Raw genomic sequence first — 24,780 nt, forward strand, 5'->3', positions numbered from 1 at the left:
CCCTCTCTTAAGTTCTGGCTCATAGTGATACAGAGGTAATAATGCATTTCCCAAAGGAAATCATAGGACTTCCGTGGTGGTCCAGTGGTTATCCACCTGCCAGTGCAGGGGACATCGGTGCCACCCCTGGTCTGGGCAGGTCCCCACGCGCTCGCTGCAGGGCAACTAAGCCCGTGCACCACAGCTGCTGAGGCGCCCGTGCTCTGCAGCAAGAAGCCGCCACAGTGAGAAGTCCGTGCATGGCAACCAGAGAGTAGCCACAGCTAGAGAAAGGCGGCACGTGGCAACGGAGACCCAGCATGGCCAAAAATAAGAAGTAAATAAATATTTTTTAAAGAAAGAAAGAACAGGAGGAAGAGCAGCAGCACGCTATTGCATGTTCCAGGCTTCTGAAACTTTTCCATCTAAGTGTCCCTCACAGCTAAGAAGTGTGAGCTTTGAACTCTAATTTCTGGAGACAGAGTTTAAAGCCTTCATCAGAAATGGGAAGCTTAGTTTCTTTGAAGTTCGGCGTCCCAACTTCAAACTTTGTCAGTTTTCCATTCTATTCCCTAACATATTTACATTGATCTTAGTATCATTCTGCCATGTAACTCATTCAGCTGGTGCTGTTTGAGTGCATATGCCTGACCATTCACAATTCCTAGCAGGGGTAGAGTGGGGAACAAGAGAGAGAAGGCTGCATTCCTCATAGAATTGTGGTAGGGGATGATGGAGAAAAAAAAAAGGAGGCTAACATGACCTAGCATCATGCAAAACTGTTCCCAACCATGTGAGTTTTGTTTAGCTTCCTGCCCCTTCCCAGTTTGACACACTCGCCTGGGGGTTAGAACAGTGTTCTGTGTGGTTGTGCGAGTCTGAATGCATCCATTGGGTTCTCTTCATCTCCATTTCCTCAGCTCAGAAGTCACAGGACTGGGTCCCCAAGCAGTCATTGTTAGGCAGAGCAGAGCCCTGCGGGCCTTAGCATGGCTGGAACTTTCTCCAGCAACTCCTTGCTTTATTTATTTTTTTAAAGAAAGAGCAATCTCCAGGCGTTTTTTGTTGTTTGACTAAGAAAACAAAACCAGGCAGAGAAGTCCCCGAGGAAAGTCATGCTTCATGACTGCTGTGTAGCCCTTCATCTTCTAAGTACTTACTGTATTTCATTTTAAAGATTTTAGACATTTATTTTGATCACAAATGCAATCCAAGTGTGAATAAATAAATGTATTATCTTTTAAGAACCGCTCCCCCCCACCCCCCGGCCATGTTCCTTTAAACAGAAAAAGATTCTGAATGTTTCTTCAGAGCCTATTTGGCCATAGTTATCCCACCTACAGTTTTAAAAACAGACTGAACTTGATCTTCTGAAATCCTTCCTAGAACTACAGCTCATTCAGTTGAAGAATTCCTGAGAGAGAAGTTCTACTAGTATTGTCAATAGTCTCCAAAAGGTGAGGATGATAACTGGGCTGATGGCAACTAGAAAGGGTTTTTGGCAAAAGGAGAATCCTTGGGAAACTGGGCAGAGGCAAATCTTGTCAGGAAGATGCCAGTTTCTTGGATGAGAGCCCGGAGAACGCCACCATTGAGGATTACCCAGCATGGCCTCTGGTCCCTTTCTTGCTCCCAGGCCGGCTCCTGTGAAGACTTCACTCGTGATGGAGTTCCGGGTATCTTCTTTTTCTCTGACTTGAACTGTACTGCAGTCGGTCTCAGAAAACAGACCTCTTCAGGCTGCAAAGTTACCTCCCAACTGCGGGACCCTGGTTTTAATAGCTATCAAATTCCCTCGTTGTCTGTGGTTTACTCCTACCAGAAAATTGTGAAAACCTTTGATTACTTGAGACATCCCACTATTTACGGTTCCCATCCTAAAGGCCCCCACCGCAGCCATCCATAATGCACCAAGGGCAGGGCTGGCGTGCCTCCTGCCCCACCTGGACTCCGCTGCTTCTCGGTCAAGCCCTTGCTTTAGTACTCTCCTCTGTTCCCACTGAGCAACAGACAGCTCCTGTAAAAATGATTTCTGGTGCCCCCGGGAACCTGTTTGCTCCTGTGGAAGCTTGCTTTCTCTTTGCAGATGATCTGAGAATGAGGATGTGTGAACTTTAGACTTGGCTTCATATGATAAAAGTACAGTATAATCTACCTTACCCCCAAGTTTGTTATAATTTGGGATTTGGATTCTATCCAGCTCTCATTATAATAATTGCTCCTTATTAAATGCTCAAAATATGCCAAGTGCTATTAAATGCATCGTTTCATTTAATCCTCAGGTGAACTTTATCAGACAGTTTAGCATAATAGCTGAAAGCAGGGCTCTGAAGGCAGACTGCCTGGATACTCTCTTGTCTGCCTTACTTAACAGCTGTGTGACTTCAGACAAGTTACTTAGCCTCCCTCTGAGCCTCGGTTTACACGTCTATAGAAAGGGATAATAATAGTACCCAACTGCTGTGAGAATGACTTGAGTTAATAATATGTAGAACACCAGAGAGCAAGTTCTCTTTTAAAAAGATGTGCGTATTATTACCCTCATTTTCCAGATGAGAAAATTGAGACTTAGAGATGTTAAACAACTTGCCAGAGTCACGCTGGTGGGGAGGACAGAGGTATGGTTAGAACCCAGTGCCATCAGAAGCTGAAGTCCATGGTCCAGATGACTACTCATCCAGAAGACTTAATTACCAGGATTGCTAGCTTCCAAAAAAACCTCATTAAAGAGGTTTCTTTCACTTTATATCCTGGCTTGCACCTTAAGGCTCTTACTATGGCCGCATTCCATGACTACATTCTATACTACGATGATGCTGTGTGTCTTGTCTCTCTAGCTTATGGTGTCTCTGTAGCATCTTAACTTTCCCAATAATGAGATTTAATGGGCCAAGAGAAATAGATCAGATGAGCAAGAGAGTGGAGGGAAAATAGTAGAGTGCCCAGACAAGCAGAAGATTCAGGAAGGGACTAAAATTAGATCTGTGTTCTTTGTGGGGATCTTTACTGCCTATGAACACCAGCTACTCCTTTCCTGAGGGTCCTAGCCAAGACCCCAGCTTTGGACAACAGAAGTACGTTAGGAAGAAATCAGAGGTGTGTATACTGGAGTGTGATAATGAGGTTATCATTATAGAAGAGAAAATAGGCTGGCTTTAGTTAATATTATAAAAATTGCTTTTCTTTGCTTCTTAGCATTTTAATTTTTAATAGTATAAGTCCTAAAGGGAGGAAGAATTAGGCAAGGGTTTAATCATAAAACATTATTTACTTTACAAACAGATGTATGGACACACACACAATTCTTGGCAACTACAATGTAACAGAGGCCAGCACTGGTTTTCTGGAGCAGCAGTAGTTTCCCCTTCAGTGTGCAAAGATAGGACATCAAGAAGCTCCATTTTTACACAAATCCTGGTATATTCGTTTAACCTTTCCCCTTGCTCCATATGTACATTCTAAATTATAAAACTAGGTTTTGAAGTTTTATGCAGTATTTAATACAGGTTAAATTTTTAACAGTATAAAAGGATACTCTATGAAGAACAAAAACTTTTCTCTCTTCCCTCAATTGCACTTCTCAAAGGCAATCACTGTAAACACTCTCTGTTTCTAATTCATCTAGTGATCACCGTTATACTCTTATACATTCTTAGTTCCCTGTTACTGATTTATTAACTTTAGATGATTTCCTTTATTCTGCTTTGGAAGATGAAAAATTTCAGTGTATTTTACCACCTCCTACTTTCCTGTGTTCCATCATATCTTTTCGATCTACTGCTCTCTGACCAAGTTGGCATCTGGCACGGCGGGGATACGTTTGACTTTAGGATAATAATGGTTGCCCTTTGTCAAGTCTTTGTTCTTGCCAGGCAGGCAATATGCTAACAATTTATGTATGGTAATTTAGTTAATCTTCAGACCCACGCTACTCAAGAGGCAGTACCCACCTTTCACAGATAAGTAAATTTAGGTTTTGTCTAGTTACGTTTCTTGCTCAGAGTTCTATACTTACGACTGGTGGAGTTAGACTTTGCCTTGACTCTCTAACACCCAAGTCCACTTAACCATTCAGTTCAGTTCAGTTGCTCAGTTGTGTCCGACTCTTTGCGACCCCATGAATCACAGCACGCCAGGCCTCCCTGTCCATCACCAACTCCCAGAGTTCACCCAGATTCACGTCCATCGAGTCAGTGTTGCCATCCAGCCATCTCATCCTCGGTCGTCCCCTTCTCCTCCTGCCCCCAGTCCCTCCCAGCATCAAAGTCTTTTCCAATGAGTCAACTCTTCGCATGAGGTGGCCAGAGTACTGGAGCTTCAGCTTTAGCATCATTCCTTCCAAAGAAATCCCATGGTTGATCTCCTTCAGAATGGACTGGTTGGATCTCCTTGCAGTCCAAGGGACTCTCAAGAGTCTTCTCCAACACCACAGTTCAAAAGCATCAATTCTTCGGTGCTCTGCCTTCTTCACAGTCCAACTCTCACATCTATACATGACTACTGGAAAAACCATAGCCTTGACTAGACGGACCTTAGTCGGCAAAGTAATGTCTCTGCTTTTGAATATACTATCTAGGTTGGTCATAACTTTTCATCCAAGGAGTAAGCGTCTTTTAATTTCATGGCTGCAGTCACCATCTGCAGTGATTTTGGAGCCCAAGAAAATAAAGTCTGACACTGTTTCCACTGTTTCCCCATCTATTTCCCGTGAAGTGATGGGACTAGATACCATGATCTTTGTTTTCTGAAGGTTGAGCTTTAAGCCAGCTTTTTCACTCTCCTCTTTCACTTTCATCAAGAGGCTTTTTAGTTCCTCTTCACTTTCTGCCATAAGGGTGGTGTCATCTGCATATCTGAGGTTATTGATATTTCTCCCGGAAATCTTGATTCCAGCTTGTGTTTCTTCCAGTCCAGCGTTTCTCATGATGTACTCTGCATAGAAGTTAAATAAGCAGGGTGACAATATACAGCCTTGACATACTCCTTTTCCTATTTGGAACCAGGCTGTTGTTCCATGTCCAGTTCTAACTGTTGCTTCCTGACCTGCATACAGATTTCTCAAGAGGCAGGTCAGGTGGTCTGGGATTCCCATCTCTTTCAGAATTTTCCACAGTTTATTGTGATCCACACAGTCAAAGGCTTTGGCATAGTCAATAAAGCAGAAGTAGATGTTTTTCTGGAACTCTCTTGCTTTTTCGATGATCCAGCAGATGTTGGCAATTTGATCTCTGGTTCCTCTGCCTTCTCTAAAACCAGCTTGAACATCAGGAAGTTCACAGTTCACGTACTGCTGAAGCCTGGCTTGGAGAATTTTGAGCATTACTTTACTAGCATTAGTGACCTAGAAAAACAAATGCTTTAAGGCTAGTCTAGTTCTGCCAAGCTGTATTCACCTTGTTCCTTTGTTCTGCAAGTTATGTATGCCTAAGTGTATGTGTGTGGGTGCACATGTTCATGAGTATCCACATTTATAATGTAGAAATAAAATCTATGACATATATTTAAAAGGGTGGGGGAGGGAAAAATAGATGGTCATAAGTTTCTTCATATAGGGATACATTTATTATTATTTTGTGGGTGACAGTCAATTATCTTTTAAAGATAATAAAAGAAGGAAAAGATCTTTTATATATACTCAAATATTTACCATTTCTGGCACCCTTCTTGCCTTTGTGAAGATCTAAGTTTCTTTATGGTATCATTTTCCTTTAGCCTGAGGAACTTTTAAAAAACATTTCTTGTGGAGAAGATTCTGGGAATAAGATAATAGAGTAGAAAGATCCAGAACTCACCTCCTATTGTGGGCGCACCAAAATTACAACCACTTACGAGCAACTGTTGATGAGAAAGACTGGAATCTAACAGAAGAAGATTTTCTACAACTAAAGATATAGAGAAAGATATACCCGCATGAATGCAGAGTTCCAGAGAATAGCAAGGAGAGATAAGAAATCCTTCTTAAGTGAACAGTGAAAAGAAATAGAGGAAAGCAATAGAATGGGAAAGCCTAAAGATCTCTTCAAGAAAATTAAAGATACCGAGGGAAATTTTTCATGCAAAGATGAGCATGAAAATGAACAGAAACCACAAAGACCCAACAGATGCAGAAGAGATTAAGAAGAGGGGGCAAGAATACACAGAACTGCACAAAAAAGGTCTTAATGACCTGGATAACCCAAGTGATGTGGTCTCTCACCTAGAGCCAGATATCCTGTAGTGTGAAGTCAAGTGGGGCTTAGGTAGTATTACTACAGACAAAGCCAGTGGAGGAGATGGAATTCCAGCTGAGCTATTGCAAATCCTAAAAGATGATGCTGTTGAAGTGCTGCACTCAATATGTCAGCAAATTTGGGAAACTCTGAAGTGGCCACAGGACTGGAAAAGGCCAGTCAGTTTTCATTCCAATCTCAAAGAAAGGCAATGCTAAAGAATCTTCAAATTACCATACAATTGCACTCATTTCACATGCTAGCAAGATTATGCTCAAAATCCTTCAAGTTAGGCTTCAGCAGTACGTGAACAGAGAACTTTCAGATGTACTAAACTGGGTTTGGAAAAGGCAGAGGAACCAGAGATCAAATTGTCAACATCTGTTGGATCATGAAAAAGGAAGGGAGTTCCAAAAAATATATACTTCTGCTTCACTGACTTGACTAAAGCCTTTGACTGCGTGGATCACAACAAACTGTGGAAAATTCTTAAAGAGATAGGAATAGCAGACCACCTTACCTGTCTCCTCAGAAACCTGTATGCAGGACAAGAAGCAACAGAACTAGACATGAAACAACTGACTTGTTCAAAATTGGAAAAAGTACATCAAGGTTGTATATTGTTGAGAGAGTCATTTCCTAGGCAGGTTGATAAGAAGTCTAGGGGTCCCCAAGGAAAGAGGGGTCTGGAATTCTCAAGGAGGAAGAAAGGACAAACTTTTTTTCTCTACATTCCTTAGGATTATATAACAACAATGTATTCTGCCTGAGGATAGTCTGTGGATTAAACCTTCTGGCTAATTCCATTATCTTGAAATGTAAATTATGGGAGAAGGTCTGATGAGGTCTTTACAACCTCCAGATATTCTTTGGATTTACTGGAGAGTATATAACTCCATTGCTAACACTAGCAAGGGGGTACTTTTTCTGCCCCCTTCTGATGCCTATGTCAGAAACCTTCTCTATCTCCTTTATACTTTAATAAAACTTTATTATACAAAAGCTCTGAGAGATCAAGCCTTGTCTCTGGCCCCAGATTGAATTCTTCTTCTCCGGGGGCCAAGAATCCTGCCGTCATGATTCAATAACAACCTTTCATCTTAGGGGCTCATCCAGTATCCTTCAGGACAAGGTAAGGATGCTTGGAGCTCTAGTTCTTTGTTCTCTTAGCGAACACGTTTTCTGCTGTGCTTTACTAACTCTAATGGTGTGCTTGTGTGAATGAATGACATGCCCTGCGTGAAGTAAATAAGGAGCCCTGCTCTGCGATTCCACGGTGATCTCATACAGCTTATGGCAGAAACCTGTCGGGGGTTTATACCATTGTCGTGATTCAACAACAACCTTTCATTGTCACCCTGCTTATTTAACTTATATGCAGAGTACACCATGTGAAATGCTGGGCTGAATGACTCACAAGTTGGAATCAAGATTGCTGGGAGAAATATCAACAACTTCAGATAGGGAGATGATACCACTTTAATGGCAGAAAACAAAGAGGAACTAAAGAGCCTCTTGATGAAGGTCAAAGGGGAGAGTGAAAAAGCTGGCTTAAAACTCAACATTCAAAAAAAGATCATGGCATCTGATCACAGCACTTCATGGCAAATAGATGGGGAAAAAGTAGAAACAGAGACAGATTTTCTTTTCTTGGGCTCCAATATCACTGCAGATGGTGACTGCAGCCATGAAATTAAAAGATGCTTGCTCCTTGGGAAAAAAGCTATGACAAACCTAAACAGCATATTAAAAAGCAGAGACATCATTTTGTCCACAGAGGTCCATCTAGTCAAAGCTATGGTTTTTCCAGTAGTCATGTATGGATGTGAGTGTTGGCCCATAAAAGAAGGAAGAATGCTGAAGAATTGATGCTTTTGAACTGTGGTGCTGGAGAAGACTCTTGAGAGTCACTTGGACAACAAGGAGATCAAACCAGTCAATCCTAAAGAAAATCAACCCTGAATATTCATTGGAAGAACTGATGCTGAAGCTGAAGCTCCAATACTTTGACCACCTGATGTGAAGAGCTGACTCACTGGAAAAGACCCTGATGCTGGGAAAGATTGAGGGCAAGTGGTGAAGGGGGCAAAAGAGGATGAAATGTTTGGATAGCACCACTGACTCAATGGACATGAGTTTGAACAAACTCTGGGAGATAGTGAAGAACAGGGAAGCCTCGCATGCTGCAGTCCATGGGGTTGCAAAGAATTGGACACGACTTAGGGACTGAACAACTGGATGACAACAAAAGATATAAAGAAGGAACCACAACAAACTGATAGAAGGGGCAAAGTCATCATATAGTCAAGACCCATACCCCAGGTGGTCACCCACACAGGGGAGGATAGTTACAGTTGCTTAGGGTCTCCTCAAGGATCAAGGGGTCTGAACCCCATACTAGGTTCCTCAGCCCAGGGGTCTTATACTGGGAGGAAAAGCCCCTAGAAGGTTTGGCTTTGAAGACCAGCTAGGCTCACTTTTGGGAGACTCGGAGCGCTGTGGAAAGTAGACTCCACTCTTAAAGGGGGCACACAAAATCTCACATGCTCCAATATCTTGGACAGAAGTAGTAATTTGAAAGGAGCTGGGTGAGACCCACCTGTTGATCTCAGAGAGTCTCCCAGAGAGGCAGGAGGCAGCTGGAGCTCCCCCTGGGGACACAGACACTGGAGTCAGCAATTCTTGAGAACCCATTCTATCGCTTGGACACTGGTGCTGATGGTAGCAAGAATAAACCTGCAAAAACCACAAATATGTGGAGGCTAAACAGTATACTACTAAACAACCAATGGATCCCTGAAGAAATTACAGATGAAGTTTTAAAATACTTGGAGAAAATGAAAATGAAAACACAACAATCCAAAATCTGGGGGATGTTTTAAGGGGGAAGTTTGTAGTAATACAAGCCTACTTCAGGAAAAAAGAAAAATCTTAAACAACCTAACTGTACACCTAAAGGAACTAGAAAAAGAAAACAAACAAAACTCAGTTAGTAGAAGGAAATAATTCATAAAGATCAGAGCAGAAATAAATGAAATAGAGATTAAAAAGCAATAAAAAATGTCAATAAAACTAAAAACCAAAACATGATACCAAACCAGACAAATATATAACAAAAAAAGAAAACTACAAGTCAGTGTCACTGATAAACACAGATGCAAAAATCCTCAACAAAATATTAGCAAATGGATTCAAAAATGCATTAAAAGGATTATTCACCATAATCAAGTGGAATTTATCCCAAGGATTCCTGAATAGGTCAGTATGCCAGGATAGGTCAATATCCACATGTTAATATCCACACTGTCAACAAATTGAATAATAAAAATCATATGATCATGTTAATAAATATAGAAAAAAATCTTTTGACAAAATTTGACATCTGTATATGATGTTGAATCAATGAAGTGGGCATAAAGGAAACATACTTCAGCATAATAGAGATCATATATGATAAGCCCACCCTCTTTGACATAAATCATAGCACTATATTTTTGGATCTGTCTCCTAAGGCAATATAAATGAAAGCAAAAATATGGAGCCTAATTAAACTTAAATCTTTTGCACAGCAAAGGAAACCATCAACAAAACATTACCCTGCTGAATGGGAGAAAATATTTGCAAATGATGTGACCAGCAAGAGGTTAATATCCAAAGTACAAAACCAACTCATACAACTCAAAAACAGACAAACAAACAAAAAATGCAACCCAATTAAAAAATGGAGTGAACATCTGAATAGGCATTTCTCCAAAGAAGATGTAGAGATGGCCAACAGGCACATGACAAGATGTGCAGCATAGCTAATCATGAAAAATGCAAATCAGAACCACAATGAAGTATCACCTCACACCTGTCGGAATGGCTGTCATCAAAAAGAACGCGAATAACAAATGTTGGCAATATGTTTAGAAAAAGGAACCCTTGTACACTGTTGGTGGGAATGTCAATTGGTGCAGCCACTATAGAAAACAGTATGGAAGTGCCTGAAAAAACTAAAAACAGAGCTACTATACAATCTAACAATTCCATTCCTGGGTATCTATCAAAAGAAAATGAAAATACTAAGTCAAAGATATATATATATATATATATCCCAGTATTCATAGTATTCTGATATATATATATAGTAATCCTATCTATCTATATATGAAAGTGAAAAGTGAAAGTGAAGTGGCTCAGTCATGTCCAACTCTGCAATCCTATGGACTGTAGCCCAGCAGGTTCCTCCATCCATGAGATTTTCTAGGCAAGAATACTGGAGCGGGTTGCCATTTCCTTCTCCAGAGGATCTTATATACTTCTCCATATGCATAGAAAGAGAGGTATAATACTCAGCCTTAAAAAAAATGAAATTTTTCCATTTGCATCAACATAGATGGACATGAAGAGTATTGGAAATGATTGACATAATAGTGGATTGATTGAGTTGACTTTATGAATCTTGTTGTTCAGTCACTCAGTTGTGTCTGACTCTTTGCGACTCCATGGACTACAGCACGCCAGGCTTTCCTGTCCTTCACTTACCCTCACGAGTTTGTTCAAACTATGACCATTGAGTCAATGATGCCATCCAATGATCTCATCCTCCATTGGTTAGTAAAATAAGTCAAGCAGAGAAGCATAAATATTGTATGATATCACTTATATGTGGAATTTTAAAAATAAAGCAAATGAAATGAATATAACAAAAGAGAAACAGACTCACAGATATAAAGAACTAGTGGTTACCAGTGGGGAGAGGGAAAGGGAAGGGGCAAGATAGAGGTAAATGATTAAGAGGTACAGACTGCTAGCGTAGTGTAGTGTTAGTCGCTCAGTGGTGCCCGACTCTTTCTGACCCCATGGACTGTAGCTCGCTGGGCTCCTCTGTCCATGGAATTCTCCAGGCAGGAATACTGGAGTGGGTTGCCATTCCTTTCTCCAATATAAACTACTGTGTATAAAATAAATAAGCTACAGCACAGAATATATATTTATAGCACAGAAATATAACCAATATTTTATAATAACCTTAAATGGAGTATAATCTATAATATTTTGAATCACTCTATTGTACACCTGAAACTAATATGATATTGTAAATCAACTACACTTCAATTTTTTAAAAATGAGCAACATATCTGCTGGCAACTAAGTCTCTTATTCTTTGTCTGAAACATGTCTTTTGAGCGATATTTTTGTTAAATATATAATTATATGTTGGCTGCTTTTTTTTCTCTTCACCCTTTAAAGATCTTATTCTATTCTCTTTTGGCTTGTATTTTCTTTGATGAGACATCAGTAATTTTCTTATATCTGTGCCCTTGTTTTCCTGGTCAACTTTTTATTGATTTTCGTCAGTATTCATTTGTGTAATTTGTAGTTTTCCCTGTGTTTATCCTGCTTGAAGATCATTGAGCTTCTTGGATCTTTAAGTTGATATTTCCGTCAAATATAGAAAAATTAGCAACCATTATTTTTTCAAACATTTTCTCAGTCCCTCCTCCCTACCACTACACTACCTCCCTAATACATTTATACAAATGTTAGACTGCTTCATTTTGTTTCACAAATCATTGATTCCCTATTCATTGTTTAAACTGAAGTATAGGCTATGGTTTTTCCAGTAGTCATGTATGGATGTGAGAGTTGGACTCTAAAGAAAGCTGAGTGCCGAAGAATTGATGCTTTTGAACTGTGGTGTTGGAGAAGACTCTTGAGAGTCCCTTGAACTGTAAGGAGATCCAACCAGTCCATCCTAAAGGAAAGCAGTCATGGGTGTTTGTTCATTGGAAGGACTGATGTTGAAGCTGAAACTCCAATATTTTGGCCACCTGATGCGAAGAGCTGACTCATTTGCAAAGACCCTGATGTTGGGAAAGATTGAAGGCAGGAGGAGAAGGTGACAACAGAGGATGAGATGGTTAGATGGCATTACCAACTCAATGGACATGAGTCTGGGTAAACTCTGGGAGTTGGTGATGGACAGGGAGGCCTGGCATTCTGCACTTCATGAGGTCGCAAAGAGTCAGACACAACTGAGCAACTGAACTGAACTGAACTAACTTACGTGTTAGATTTAGGTGTACAGCAAAGTGATCCAGTTATATATATGTGTGTGTGTGTTCAGATTATTTTCTATTATAAATTATTGTAAGTTGTTGAATATAGTGCCCTGTGCTATACAATAAATCCTTGTTACTTATCTCTTTTGTGTATAGCATTTTGTATCGGTTAATCTTATAATGTATCTCCTCCCCCTTCCCTTTCCCCTTTGGTAACCATAAGTTTGCTTTCTACCTCTGTAAGTCTGTTTCTGTTTTGGATTCTCCTCCTCTATGCCAGGATCTAAATGCCTTTGAAGCTGGGGCATTTGCAGGACTTACCTCATTTGTTTCCCTCTTTCAGAGATTACAGTCTTGAGAAGCTTGTTCAGTATCTAAAAATAGATGTTTTAAATATTTGTCTGTATTTATCAGTATTTTATTTATGGCAGGGGGTAGTATCAGTTAGCACATTACAGGCTGAAGTTGAAGTCCTCTATCCTCAGAGTTTTGAGCTAATAAAATGGAGGTCCATTTGGTGATAGTTATAGAGAAAGCTTAGAAATTGAGACAGTCTTATCAAACTGCAAGGCCACTTTGGGTTTTCTTCCCGTGCAGATATATAGTTAACAATCCCTTGCATCTTCAGCCAATGTACCAACCAAGTCTATATACCTTCTGAAATCCATCATGTTTTTCCTTTCACTGTCCTTTCTTATTGGTTGATTAGTGTAGGCTCAGCTACTTTTTGAATGCCCTGTTCTTACTTGCGGAGATGATTTTTTAATGTGCCATAATTATTTTTATAAAGTTATATTTTATTGAAGTATAACTATCATACAGGAAAAAATACACAAATCATAAGTGTATAGCTCAAAGAATGATCACAAATTTAATGTGCCCATGAAAATAATACTTCAGGTCAAGAAATGTGAGACTTCCCTCATGGTTCAAAGGCTATGACTCTGTGCTTCCGCTTCAGAGGGTATGGATTTTACTGCTGGTCAAGGAACTAAGATCCCACATGCCATGCGGCACAGCCAAAATAAATAAATAATAAAAGGAAAAAGAAAAATGTACTTGACAAAATTAAAAAGCACATTTATTTTAAAAAAGAAAGAAATGTAACCAGTTCTTCAAAAGTCTCTCTTGTGCCTCCTCCCCATCAGTACACCTCTTCCAAAGATAATCAATACCCAGACTTTTAAAGCTATACATTAGTTTTGCTTGTTTTTAAACTTCATATGATGGGAATTATACAGTATGCATTTGTTTTGTGTGGCTTCTCATTCAGTATCATGTTTGTGAAATTCATCCTTGTTAGTGTATGTAGTTTTATTGGCTCATTTTGTTCTTTGTATAACATTATATGAACATATGATGTATAATTATCAATATTGACTATTACAAGGGAACACTGCCACATTTAGAACTATAGTATCTTTTGCCCATTTAATATATTTCTATTGCAAAATCCTGGAGATATTATTAGCCTGGAGTTTCAAAAAATGTTATCATACTCTCTATATGCCGAGCTTTAAAGCTCAAATTCAGATGAATTCACATGCATATATTAACTGTGTACTACGTGCTGGTACCAGGCTAGACACCAGGACACCTTTGAGAATTTCACCATCTAATAAGGAATAGATATAAAAGTAGATGTTTAGGTTGTCTAAAAATGATGAGAGCAGCCTGGTTTGCGCAAATGGTGTTTGATCCCTGTGTTTTACCTCTTTGGGGCACTTTCTTCCAGGACAGAGAGCATGGAGAGCCAGCTGCTTGCCAGCCTGTGGGAGCCAGGAAGAACGTCCAGAGCAGTGCACTTGCGTTGGATTGCAAACCTTCATCAGCTCTGGTTTCCAATATCTGCATGTGTTTTTATCACATAGAACGTGGAGGAACGGGGTGAGTAGTCAATAGCGTTCTTAATAATGTTAAAAATGATAGCTGTTAATGTTTTGTCTTTCCTCTGTGCTGGGAGCTGTCCTAAGCATATTACAAGTGTTATTTATACCTCCCAGCGACTTACAAGGTGAATGCTATCATCATCCCCATTGCCCAGATGATGTAGTTGATGGTGAGAGAGTAGCTTGCCTTGGAGTCACACAGCAAGTGGTGAGTTTGGATGCAAGTGATAGACACAGGATGAGGGTCTATTTCCCCACCCTGCTGCTCTACTTCAAAGTCTCTTGCTACTGCCCTGACACTGTTGATTAGGGTTTGCAAATCTTTGAAGCTACTGGGGAAATGATACTGATGAAATCTCAAGTCTGGGAAGGAATTTGCATTTTACTATCAAGTTTACATGCATTTTCCCCATTTGATGCCCATAGCCATTCTCTATGGTAGAGCCCAGGTATTCTTATTACCGTCTTTTACAAAAGGGAGAGACTGAAGCCAGGAGGGGTTAGATGACAGGAATCACACAGTTGCTTTTTGACAGTCCACAACAGACTGTCCCCTGCCTCTGGTTTCCCTTCTAACCTGCAGATAGAGCTATGTCATCTCAGGACTCCTGTTCCCACCCCCAGACACTTTGAGTTCCTCAAAGGACTTAGGGAGCATCTTTCCTCCCTCTATGCTGTTGCACAGCACTTGCCCCTGCCTTGAAGGCTGATTTGGCTCTTTCCTCCCCCTTTAGTCTGGAACCAAGCAGCTCTGATTTGAATCCAGCTCCACCATTTACTGTGAGCCTAAGTTTCCTCATCTGTAAAATGGAGAGAATAATGTTATCTACCTCACAGGGTGTCGTAAGGACTAAATGAGGGTTCTCATGCAGGGCTGTCTGAACAGGGCTGGATGGATGTATACAGTATGTGCTCAATAAATGTTAGCTGTTGTGATCACTCCTTCAAGCCTCATCTTGGTGGTGAGTCCCGCGTCCAAGCCTCCTCCAACCCTTTGCGCCTTGTATTAGCCTTCTGTGGATGTTTCTACTACCTTTGCACTCATATCTAAGGTGGCCCTTGTCATACCTGTCCACATTCCTGCTTTCAGCATCACTTCCTAACCTTCCCCGATTGTAATTTCTTTATTCACTTTTGGCTCTGCAGTGTCAGGCACAGTGTTTAGCACATAATGGGTGCTCAGTAAATATTTAGTAAGCAAACAAACATTATTTTAGTTGATGTTCATCCAAGTGTCAGTAGCCTGGTTTCCAAGGGGCCCTCTGAGTTTGCAGGGGAGTCCTGCTGGTACAAACAGCTCTTTTGTGCAGTATGTAAAGACATCCCTCTAAGTGAATACACAGATCCTCAGAGCTGATGTGACCCTATGCTAGCTAGGGCGCCCAGTTTAGCCAGTCCAGCTCTGGCTGAACTTCAGCCCCCCACCCCCTGCCAGCCCAGGACCAAACTGGAGATTTCGGATGCCTCATAGCACAACCTCATATTGCTGAACAGAACATCTGGTTGCAGAAATAGTGTCCTGCCAGCCTCATTTCACAGCAACCAACCTCATAGTCTGAGACAATGTGCTCTGGAAATGGAAGAAAAACAAGCACCACAGAGGTTGGTCCTGGATTGCTGCGGCCAGCAAAGCAGGTAGGGATCAAAAGTGGTCGACGCACAGTTTGGGAAAAGAAACAAGAGACAGAATTAAAGTTTTAAAGATGGGACCAGGGGACTCAAGACCTCTTGGGTCAGGAGCTCTGCTCCTTGGAGCCACATCACTTTTATTTAGTGTCTTGGCAAGCAGAAAGTATCTGTTGTATTACGTTGAAGTCAGCCTCCTATGTCCCTGGTCACATCTCCCACTTTATTGATTACTTTAAACTATCTTTGTTATTTTCTTGTACAAGGGCGATTATCTAGCTTGAGGTCATAGACCCGCATATGCCTTGGGAAAACATCTTAGTGTGTGCAAAAGCAGTGTTCTGAATTTGCACTGATCCGGCGTTCCAAGGTCCACACTATGTTTTTCCTTAGCTTATCAGGGCATGACAACCCCAACTGATCAACTTGATGTACTTTTATTTGGGTTATGCTGCATTGCTATATTTTGCTTTTATTCTTCGCCCGTGGTGATTTTCTCATGGCTTAGCCAGAGCCACAGGCAGCTGACTATTAACCCCTGCATATCTCCCTTTTTGTTTTTGTAGCAGAAGATATGTTGATCTTGCCACTTCTTTCTTCATTAGTTCTTGAACGGGTTTTCCTATGCATCTGAGGACTAAACCGAAGATTATAGTGAAACAGCAAAACATAGCTAGTGTTTTAGTGAGATCGCCTCCGATGTCTTTGATCCACTCGAGAGGACTCAATGAGTTAAGGCCCTCTGCTATCCCTTGAAGTCTGTCTGTACGTGGTAATGGCCTAAGAGGAGCATGCTGCATGCCAGCGATTCTTGCTTGTAGCTTTTGAGTATCTAGAGTAAGGATGTCAGCTCTATGGCCCTGCAAGTGCTGTCTAACCTTTCCCCAGGAGTGTTTAGATTGGTTGTATTCCTAGGGGGTCACACAAAAAGTAGTAATGTTCCAGGCACACTTTAAATGCATTTGTAATGTAAGATTTTGTGCTTCTTCTCCTAAGAGTAGCACTGCATTTTCTAGATCCACCAACCTGTTGTTAATCTCCTCGTCTATATGAGTTTGGGCGCCCCAGTATACTCTGAGATTTTTGTATATGTCTGGAGACAGTCTTTTTTGTACCTTGATGAGGCTGTTCAGAACCCAAATGTCTCCAGTTTCTGAAGGGATGAGACAGAGAGAAAAGAAAAATATTTTAATTTTACCCACAGGTATAAATCACTAAATTATTTTAAACCATCAGTGACTTGAGAAGAGTTTTTTTTTTAATATCTGAAAACGAAGATTAGAAGCTAGTAATATGTCAGGCAAAAAGTCATGAAAATTATAGTCATATTTAGCTGTTCAATCTCATGTAACCAATCCTTTTGTTTTGTGGTCCTTGCCTGACGACAAAGGACGTCAGTGAATGTGATAGTCTCCAAGAAGCTCATGAAATTTTTGCCAGTGTCTGTACGACCTGTCCAGCAAAGTGGGGGCCCTGATCACTGGAAATTTAAGAAACTGTATTTTAACCATTTTTTTTTCCATTGTGAGATATTAACCCTACAGCCAGGAAAGGCTTATCCTATCAAATAAAAGTGAGATTTGTCAGGGAGCCAGGAAAAGCCAAGTGGCTGTCTTGGATTTCCCATAGCCCCGACTGTTTGGTTTATAGCCATTTTTGCATTTTAAATTTCCTGTTGATAAGTTAATTTTGTAGAAGTAGAATGTGCTTTGTCCATGTGTATCATAGTCTTCATAGATCATTGTGAAATAACACTCATTCATTTTATGAAAGTAACAAAAAATTTTAAAAACAAGTGTGCATCACTTAAAGACCAAGAAATTTACATAGTCTGTTATCAAAAGTCACATTCCAAGAAGACTTTGTCTTTTTTTAACAGGAAAAGAAACTCAAATTCCAGATTGGTACCAGCTTATATTTATTTTGAAACAATAGTTAGTCACTTAGTCAAAGTAACAATAAAAGATTTCAAAGGCAGTTTAATGTCTTAAGAAACTTACATTTCTGTATTCATCACTCTATTTGCCCATTCAGAGAACAGCCACCTGTAAGTTCAGATATACTTCCTTTTTCCTTAATAGAATGTAATTCCATTCCTTATACCTTTTTATTAAAAACACATCTTACTTTCCTTTAGCAACTGTGAACTGTACTTTATAGCATCATTCTGTAGATTGGTAAATATAAATCACCCAAAGCTATGTCATTTACAAAAGTATCTTCACAAAGTCAATAAGTAAACATTAATACCAGGTATCACTTCAATAATGAATATTTCCCAGTTCACACAAGCCTGAAATTCATTTTAATTTTTTTGAATTTAGAATTATTTGATTCATAAGCACTTACTTCTCTTTAGGCCAATTAAATAGAGCTCATTGACCAATTAGCCTTTAGCAATTTTGTCCAAGGACAAAGACACACTGAGACACACATAAATTTAGACAGACATATAGACAGAGATCTCATAGTTTTCTGCGTGATATTTAAAATGTCTCTTTTTTTCTGCTTGATATTTAAAATGTCTCTTTGCCCCTTCTTTTTTCTTGGTTTGAGTTCTACCGATTTGTTCATGGCTGGAGTCCCAGATAGAGTGGGCTGTGTATCCCAAAGACACGATAAGAGTTAACTTTAGGTTTTTTTCCCCAGCCTGTTTTTGTTTCTCAGACAGAATTGGAGCTCCAAAAAAGTATTTTAACAAGCCAGCTTTTTCTTAATTGCACGTGCAAAAAGAACCGGTTTTGCAATTTCGAAAAGACTTCATTTTAACCAGTTTTCTCTGGAGTCTAAAGAATATCATGGCCATTTAGTATAAAAAATGTCATCTCTGTTTTTGTAGTCATAGTTTCATAGTTAAAAATTAAACCAGTGAATGTTCAAATTGGCCCTGATGACAGGGATGGACAGACTGATAAGAAGTTGTCCCAGCAGAGACTGTCTCTCTGGGCAGGTGAGGTCTTCTCTTAAAGAAAACCTGTCCTTTAACTTCTATTTTCTCCCAGGTTCTTATGCAGTATTGCCTCACCTGTTCTATAGGTGATCTTCCATCAGCACTTGATTTTGAGTTCTCCCCCAATTTCCACTGCCTATCAATTGATCTAAAGAGATGGGGATCTGTCTGTCTTGGTCATGAGCCACCATAATCAAATGCGAACCCTCAGCTAGTCCCTGCACTATTTCTAAGGTAAAAGGAGATTTTACTCCATAATGTTGAACAGCTTGCTTTAATTTCTTTAGTATTTTGAAGCGAATCTGTTTGTGTACAGCCTCATACACCCCGTTAGGATTATTAGGATCTTTCCCAGGAGCTACTGGTTCATGTATTGTCCTTGGAAATGTCATAGTCATAGCCTCCAAGTCACCCTCCTGTCGAGTCTGACAAATACCTTTCTGGAGGCGCGACAGAACTGCTGTCTAAGACAAGGAAGAAAAAACTCGAGTCACTCCAGCTGTTAAGACAGGAGGGGGAGGAAGAGGAGGTAAAGGAAATTCGTCCTCCCCAAACAAAGGTGCAGAAGGTAGCTTTAAGAGTCTCCTGCGTTTTTTGTTCTATGCCCTTGGGCTTTGCATATTCAGGTTCTCCCTTTGACCGGGTTTCACCTTCATCCTCACTCCCTTCTGAGCTTTCTGGGGTCTGAAGAGGTTCTAAAATAGATTTTATCAGTGTCCAAAATTGACCAGATAGATATAGGCAAGGGCACTCCCTTGCAAAGAAGTTTCTCTGATTTACCATCTACCTTCTCCCATGTTCCTAAATCTAACGTACTAAGAGAAGGGAACCATGAGCAATGTTTCTCAATGGTTTGTAAAAGCTACAATAGCCGGCCCTCTTGTTTTTTCTTTTTTTTGTCGTTCCCGCTTCTTCCTCCCCACCCCCCCACCCCATACCCGCCCCCATACCCGCCCCCATACCCCCCTCCCCATATTCCCTGGAGAAGGAAATAAAAACCCATTCCAGTGTTCTTGCCAGGAAAATTCCATGGACGGAAGTGTAGTCCTACCATGTTCAAGAAATGGGAGCACTGAGATGTTTGTGAATATCCCTGATGATGTCACAGAGTTAATACCAAGGGAAATGAGCGATTAGCTCAAAACAGACCTATCATTTCTCTGCAAGTTCATATGCACAAATCAGGCCAGTATCTGTTACTTAAATATTATAAAGTTTCCAGAAGGAAGATGATCTGAAAATTGCTGAGAGTGGTATGGTGGTGGTTTAGTTGCTCAGCCGTGTCTGACTCTTTGTGACCCCATGGACTGTAGCCCACCAGGCTCCTCTGTCCGTGGGATTTTCCAGGCAAGAATACTGGAATGGGTTACCATTTCCTTCTCCAGGGGATCTTCCCCACCCAGGGATCAAACCTGTGTCTCCTGCATTGCAGGCAGATTCTTTACCAACTGGGCCACCAGGGAAGCCCAAGAGTGGTGTAGAATGAGCTAAAAGAAGAGGAGGGGAGAATAGAAGCCAGAAGGAAAGAAGAACAGAAACAAATAAAAGAATTTCCAAAGAATTCTTAGTTTTGTTAATTAATTATAAACACATTTTGTATCTTTGAAAAAAATAAACCTCTTCTTTTTAATATAATATAGTATAGCTAGAAGGCACTCGAACTATGGCAATTTCACTTTCATACTGGAGTTGGTTCAGCCCTCAGCAGCTTCACCAGTAACTGCTGCAGTACGTTTTGTTAGATAAAATAACAGAACATTCATTTTCTGATGAAGCTGCAAAATCAAATGAAAGAATGTAGAAATAAAAATCTGCATGGAAGGATTTTCCCGAAAAGGAGCACTGCACGTCAACCAGCTTCTTCTGTCACCCAGCAACTGCCCTTTAGAGTTCCCTCCAATGGGGTGATTTCAACTGGCAGCTGGTACAACCTTGAAACAATCCAGTTTGTTTTCCTGCTCCCTGATATGTAGAGGTCACTGCTGGTTACAATGTGGTTGCTATTCAGTATTATCTGGAGTGTGATAATGAGGCAGAATTGCCTTGAAATGCTCTTTTAAAAAAAATCTTGACATTGACTCTGCATATACAGTTGGGTCACACTACATGCACATTTCAAAGCCTAAGGGTATTTCAGTTCAGTTCAGTTCAGTCGCTCAGTCGTGTCCAACTCTTTGCGACCCCCTGAATCACAGAACGCCAGGCCTCCCTGTCCATCACCAACTCCCGGAGTTCACTCAGACTCACGTCCATCGAGTCAGCGATGCCATCCAGCCATCTCATCCTCGGTCGTCCCCTTCTCCTCCTGCCCCCAATCCCTCCCAGCATCAAAGTCTTTTCCAATGAGTCAACTCTTCGCATGAGGTGGCCAAAGTACTGGAGCTTCAGCTTTAGCATCATTCCTTCCAAAGAAATCCCAGGGTTGATCTCCTTCAGAATGGACTGGTTGGATCTCCTTGCAGTCCAAGGGACTCTCAAGAGTCTTCTCCAACACCACAGTTCAAAAGCATCAATTCTTCGGCGCTCAGCCTTCTTCACAGTCCAACTCTCACATCTATACATGACCACTGGAAAAACCATAGCCTTGACCTTGACTAGACGGACTTTAGTCAGCAAAGTAATGTCTCTGCTTTTGAATATGCTATCTAGGTTGGTCATAACTTTTCTTCCAAGGAGTAAGCGTCTTTTAATTTCATGGCTTCAGTCACCATCTGCAGTGATTTTGGAGCCCCAAAAAATAAAGTCTGACCCTGTTTCCACTGTTTCCCCATCTGTTTCCCATGAAGTGACAGGACCAGATGCCATGATCTTAGTTTTCTGAATGTTGAGCTTTAAGCCAACTTTTTCGCTCTCCTCTTTCACTTTCAACAAGAGGCTTTTTAGTTCCTCTTCACTTTCTGCCATAAGGGTGGTGTCATCTGCATCTCTGAGGTTATTGATATTTCTCTCGGAAATCTTGATTCCAGCTTGTGTTTCTTCCAGCCCAGCGTTTCTCATGATGTACTCTGCATAGAAGTTAAATAAGCAGGGTGACAATATACAGCCTTGATGTACTCCTTTTCCTATTTGGAACCAGTCTGTTGTTCCATGTCCAGTTCTATTTTAAAAATAGGAATGACCAACAGGAGTGGTACTGGAGGGGATGGGGGTGATAAGCATTATACTTTGTCTAATTTGTAGCTGTTCAATCAATAAGTTAGCATTCATTATTCAAACTGCCTGGGTTTGAATCTTGACTCCACCACTAAATGTGTGTCCTTAGGCGTGCTTACTAATCTCTCTATGGTGTATTTGAATCATCTATAAAATGGGACTAATAATAATATTTACCACATAGACTTGTGATGAATAGAGCTTGAGCTCATACATGTAAAGTGCGTAGAAAAATGTCTGGTACACAGTAGCCCTGTGACATAGACTTGTGATGATTAAATGAGCTCATACACGTAAAAGTGTTTAGGAAGATGTGTGGTACACAGTAGCCCTGTGTAAGCAAAACCTTTTGTTAGGTAGGTAGAATAGGGAAAAGAAGTCCAAAATGGCAGTGGCTAAAAGACAAGGAAGGGAAAAGCCTGCGAAAATAGAACAAAAGAAGGTCTGAGGACCAGAGAGAGGACCTCAGGTAAAATAAACAACACTCCTGGCTGGCCCAATTTACATAGGACAGGCCCAGGGAGAGAAACATATACAAAGAGGAGCCAAACTAGCTCTCTCTCTCTCTCCTGCGTGCTGGGGCGCTCTTCTCTTTGCGTCTTTGGATCGACGTGCCCTCACGCCTCGAAGATGGATTTTCCTTCTATCTTCTAAATAAAATAGAGCTGTAACACTGAGCTCTAACACTGATTTGTCTAAGAGCTATAACACGGTCTATCCAAGACCTGAGAGCTATGAGACGCCAAGGGGGCTTTAATGTCCGTCACTCCAAATCTTTGTTGTGACGAGACAAAGAACCCAGGAACATACACTCGCGTGACGCTTTGCTTGTTTTGTAATCATGTTCTCTCTTGACAGATCACTTTTCTTCCACCCCTCCCTGACTGCATTAGGTACCCCTGTTGTGTGTCTCTCTGGCATGCTGTACTTTTCGATGGCTACACAGCACTTAATTGGAATTACAGTTTAATTTTGTGTTGAATTACCTGTGTCCCCCAGTAGCTGTAAATTTCCCTGATGGCTCAAGCGGTAAAGAATCTGCCTGCAATGTGGGAGACATAGAAGATGCAGATTCAGTCTAGGGGTCAGGAAGATCCCATGGAGGAGGAAATGGCAACTCACTCCGGTATTCTTGCCTGGAAAATCCTACAGACAGAGGAGTCTGGTGAGCTACAGTACACAGCATTGCAAAGAGTTGGACATGGCTGAGCATTGCAGGTGTGGATGCCCAATAGCTGAACGCTCTAGGCAGGCAGAGACCTGGTCCATGTTGTGCACCACTGCACCCACGTGTGTTGGAGGCCTTCCTTACCTGCTGTGCTTTGAGCAGGATAGTATGAGGATGCAAAAGTTGCTGACCTAACCTACTGGGGAACAAGGAGCAGGCAGGTGTTGACTGAGATTTATCAGGACTTTACAGAGACTCAGAAGAAAGCTTGCCAAGTCATAAGCATGCAGGCATGCATTTTGAGCAGGGAATAATCTTAATTTGAGGTCTTGTAACATTGCTGCTTGAGCATGACGTAGCTACCAACTGACCCACTAGGGAACAAAGGCGCACAGATTCATTATCTTGTCTTTGAACCCTTTTTTTTTTTAATGTAATGAGATTCACTTGAACTCACTTCAGAAAAGTCTGGTGGGAGAGCAGAGAATATATAAGGATAGCCTTGGTTATGTCTCAGAACCCAGGGGTGGGAACACAGCTGAGTCCCTTGCCGGACTCCTTTCAGGAGCTAAGGCACCCTTTGACCTCTCTTTCTCTCTGGAGCTAGATGCTTCCTTGACCCTGGATCTCCTTGCAACCTCTGCTTCTTCTTCTCTTTCTTCACTTCTCTGTTTAGTGCAAGAAAAGTCTCTCAGCTTCTATGGTTAAGTGTCCCTCTGTTCCAGCTGTACCCTGAGAATAATGAGCAGCTCCTTAGCTGCCAACCTTAATTATCAGGAGAGATTCTGATTGGTTCAAACTGAGCCAGCTGTCTCACTGGATCTGGTTTATAGTTGCCCAGGATCATCTATCACAAACCAGGTTGCCAGGAGTCTACTTTCATGGTTGAGCAATTCACTGTGAAGGGGTTCACTGAGAAATGGGCGGGTACTCCATTAGGCTTCTGTTAAAACAGTATCATTCAAAGTGGTCTGCAGTATTCTGCAAGACTGGGTAAGGCAATAATATTACAGAGAGCAGAAACATCTTAACGAACCAGAAACCACTGCCTTTGTGTAACTTTTGAAAATTGTCCTTTTAATGGCATTGAAGAACACATAAATAAAACTTCTTTGGGATGAGACCTCATTCAAAATGAACTACACAGTTATCTGAAAACAAGTTCCCTGCTTTGCCTGGAACTTTCATCATGCCTCCTTATACATTCAACTAGTTCCAACCTACCTTTCAGATCTCTCTTTTACATATTCCCCAGGTGAAGAGCATGTTTTGTTTTTTTCCCCTCAAGGAATTTATTTGGCCCGATCAGGGATGGGGAGGGCCTTGCATCTAAAAGGAGGTGTTGGGCTTCTTGACAAGTGTGGTTTGTGCTGTGCAGGACCCAAGGGGCCAGTGGGAACTTGATCTTGGACTTGGGAAGCTGCTTGACTACCGGTCAGTGCCACTTTGCTGGCTGTGAGCTCTTCCACCTTCATGATCTGAATCAACTGGACCATGCCAAGTGCCCATGTCATGGTAGCATTGGGTGATGGCACCTGCAGAGGTCAGATCTGAATACCGGCAGTATACCTGCAAACTATTTTACCAAAATCCTGGAGAATATGTTTGATTAACAAACTCAGGTATGCAAGATATGAGCACTTAGCTTTCCACAAATGAACTTGATTTCTTTTATAAGCCCTTGTCTGGATTTGAGTGATTGCCAGACCACTTTCCCAGTGTTACACCGAACACTGGTATTGAGTGTTTAACTACTGAA

General features: G+C 41.1%; 1 pseudogene; it reads right to left on the reverse strand.

Moving 5' to 3' along the window:
- On the reverse strand, positions 1,411-24,535 carry LOC102184309 (annotated as a pseudogene).

This window comes from Capra hircus, chromosome 26, assembly GCF_001704415.2.
Source record: "Capra hircus breed San Clemente chromosome 26, ASM170441v1, whole genome shotgun sequence".
Lineage (NCBI taxonomy): Eukaryota > Metazoa > Chordata > Mammalia > Artiodactyla > Bovidae > Capra > Capra hircus.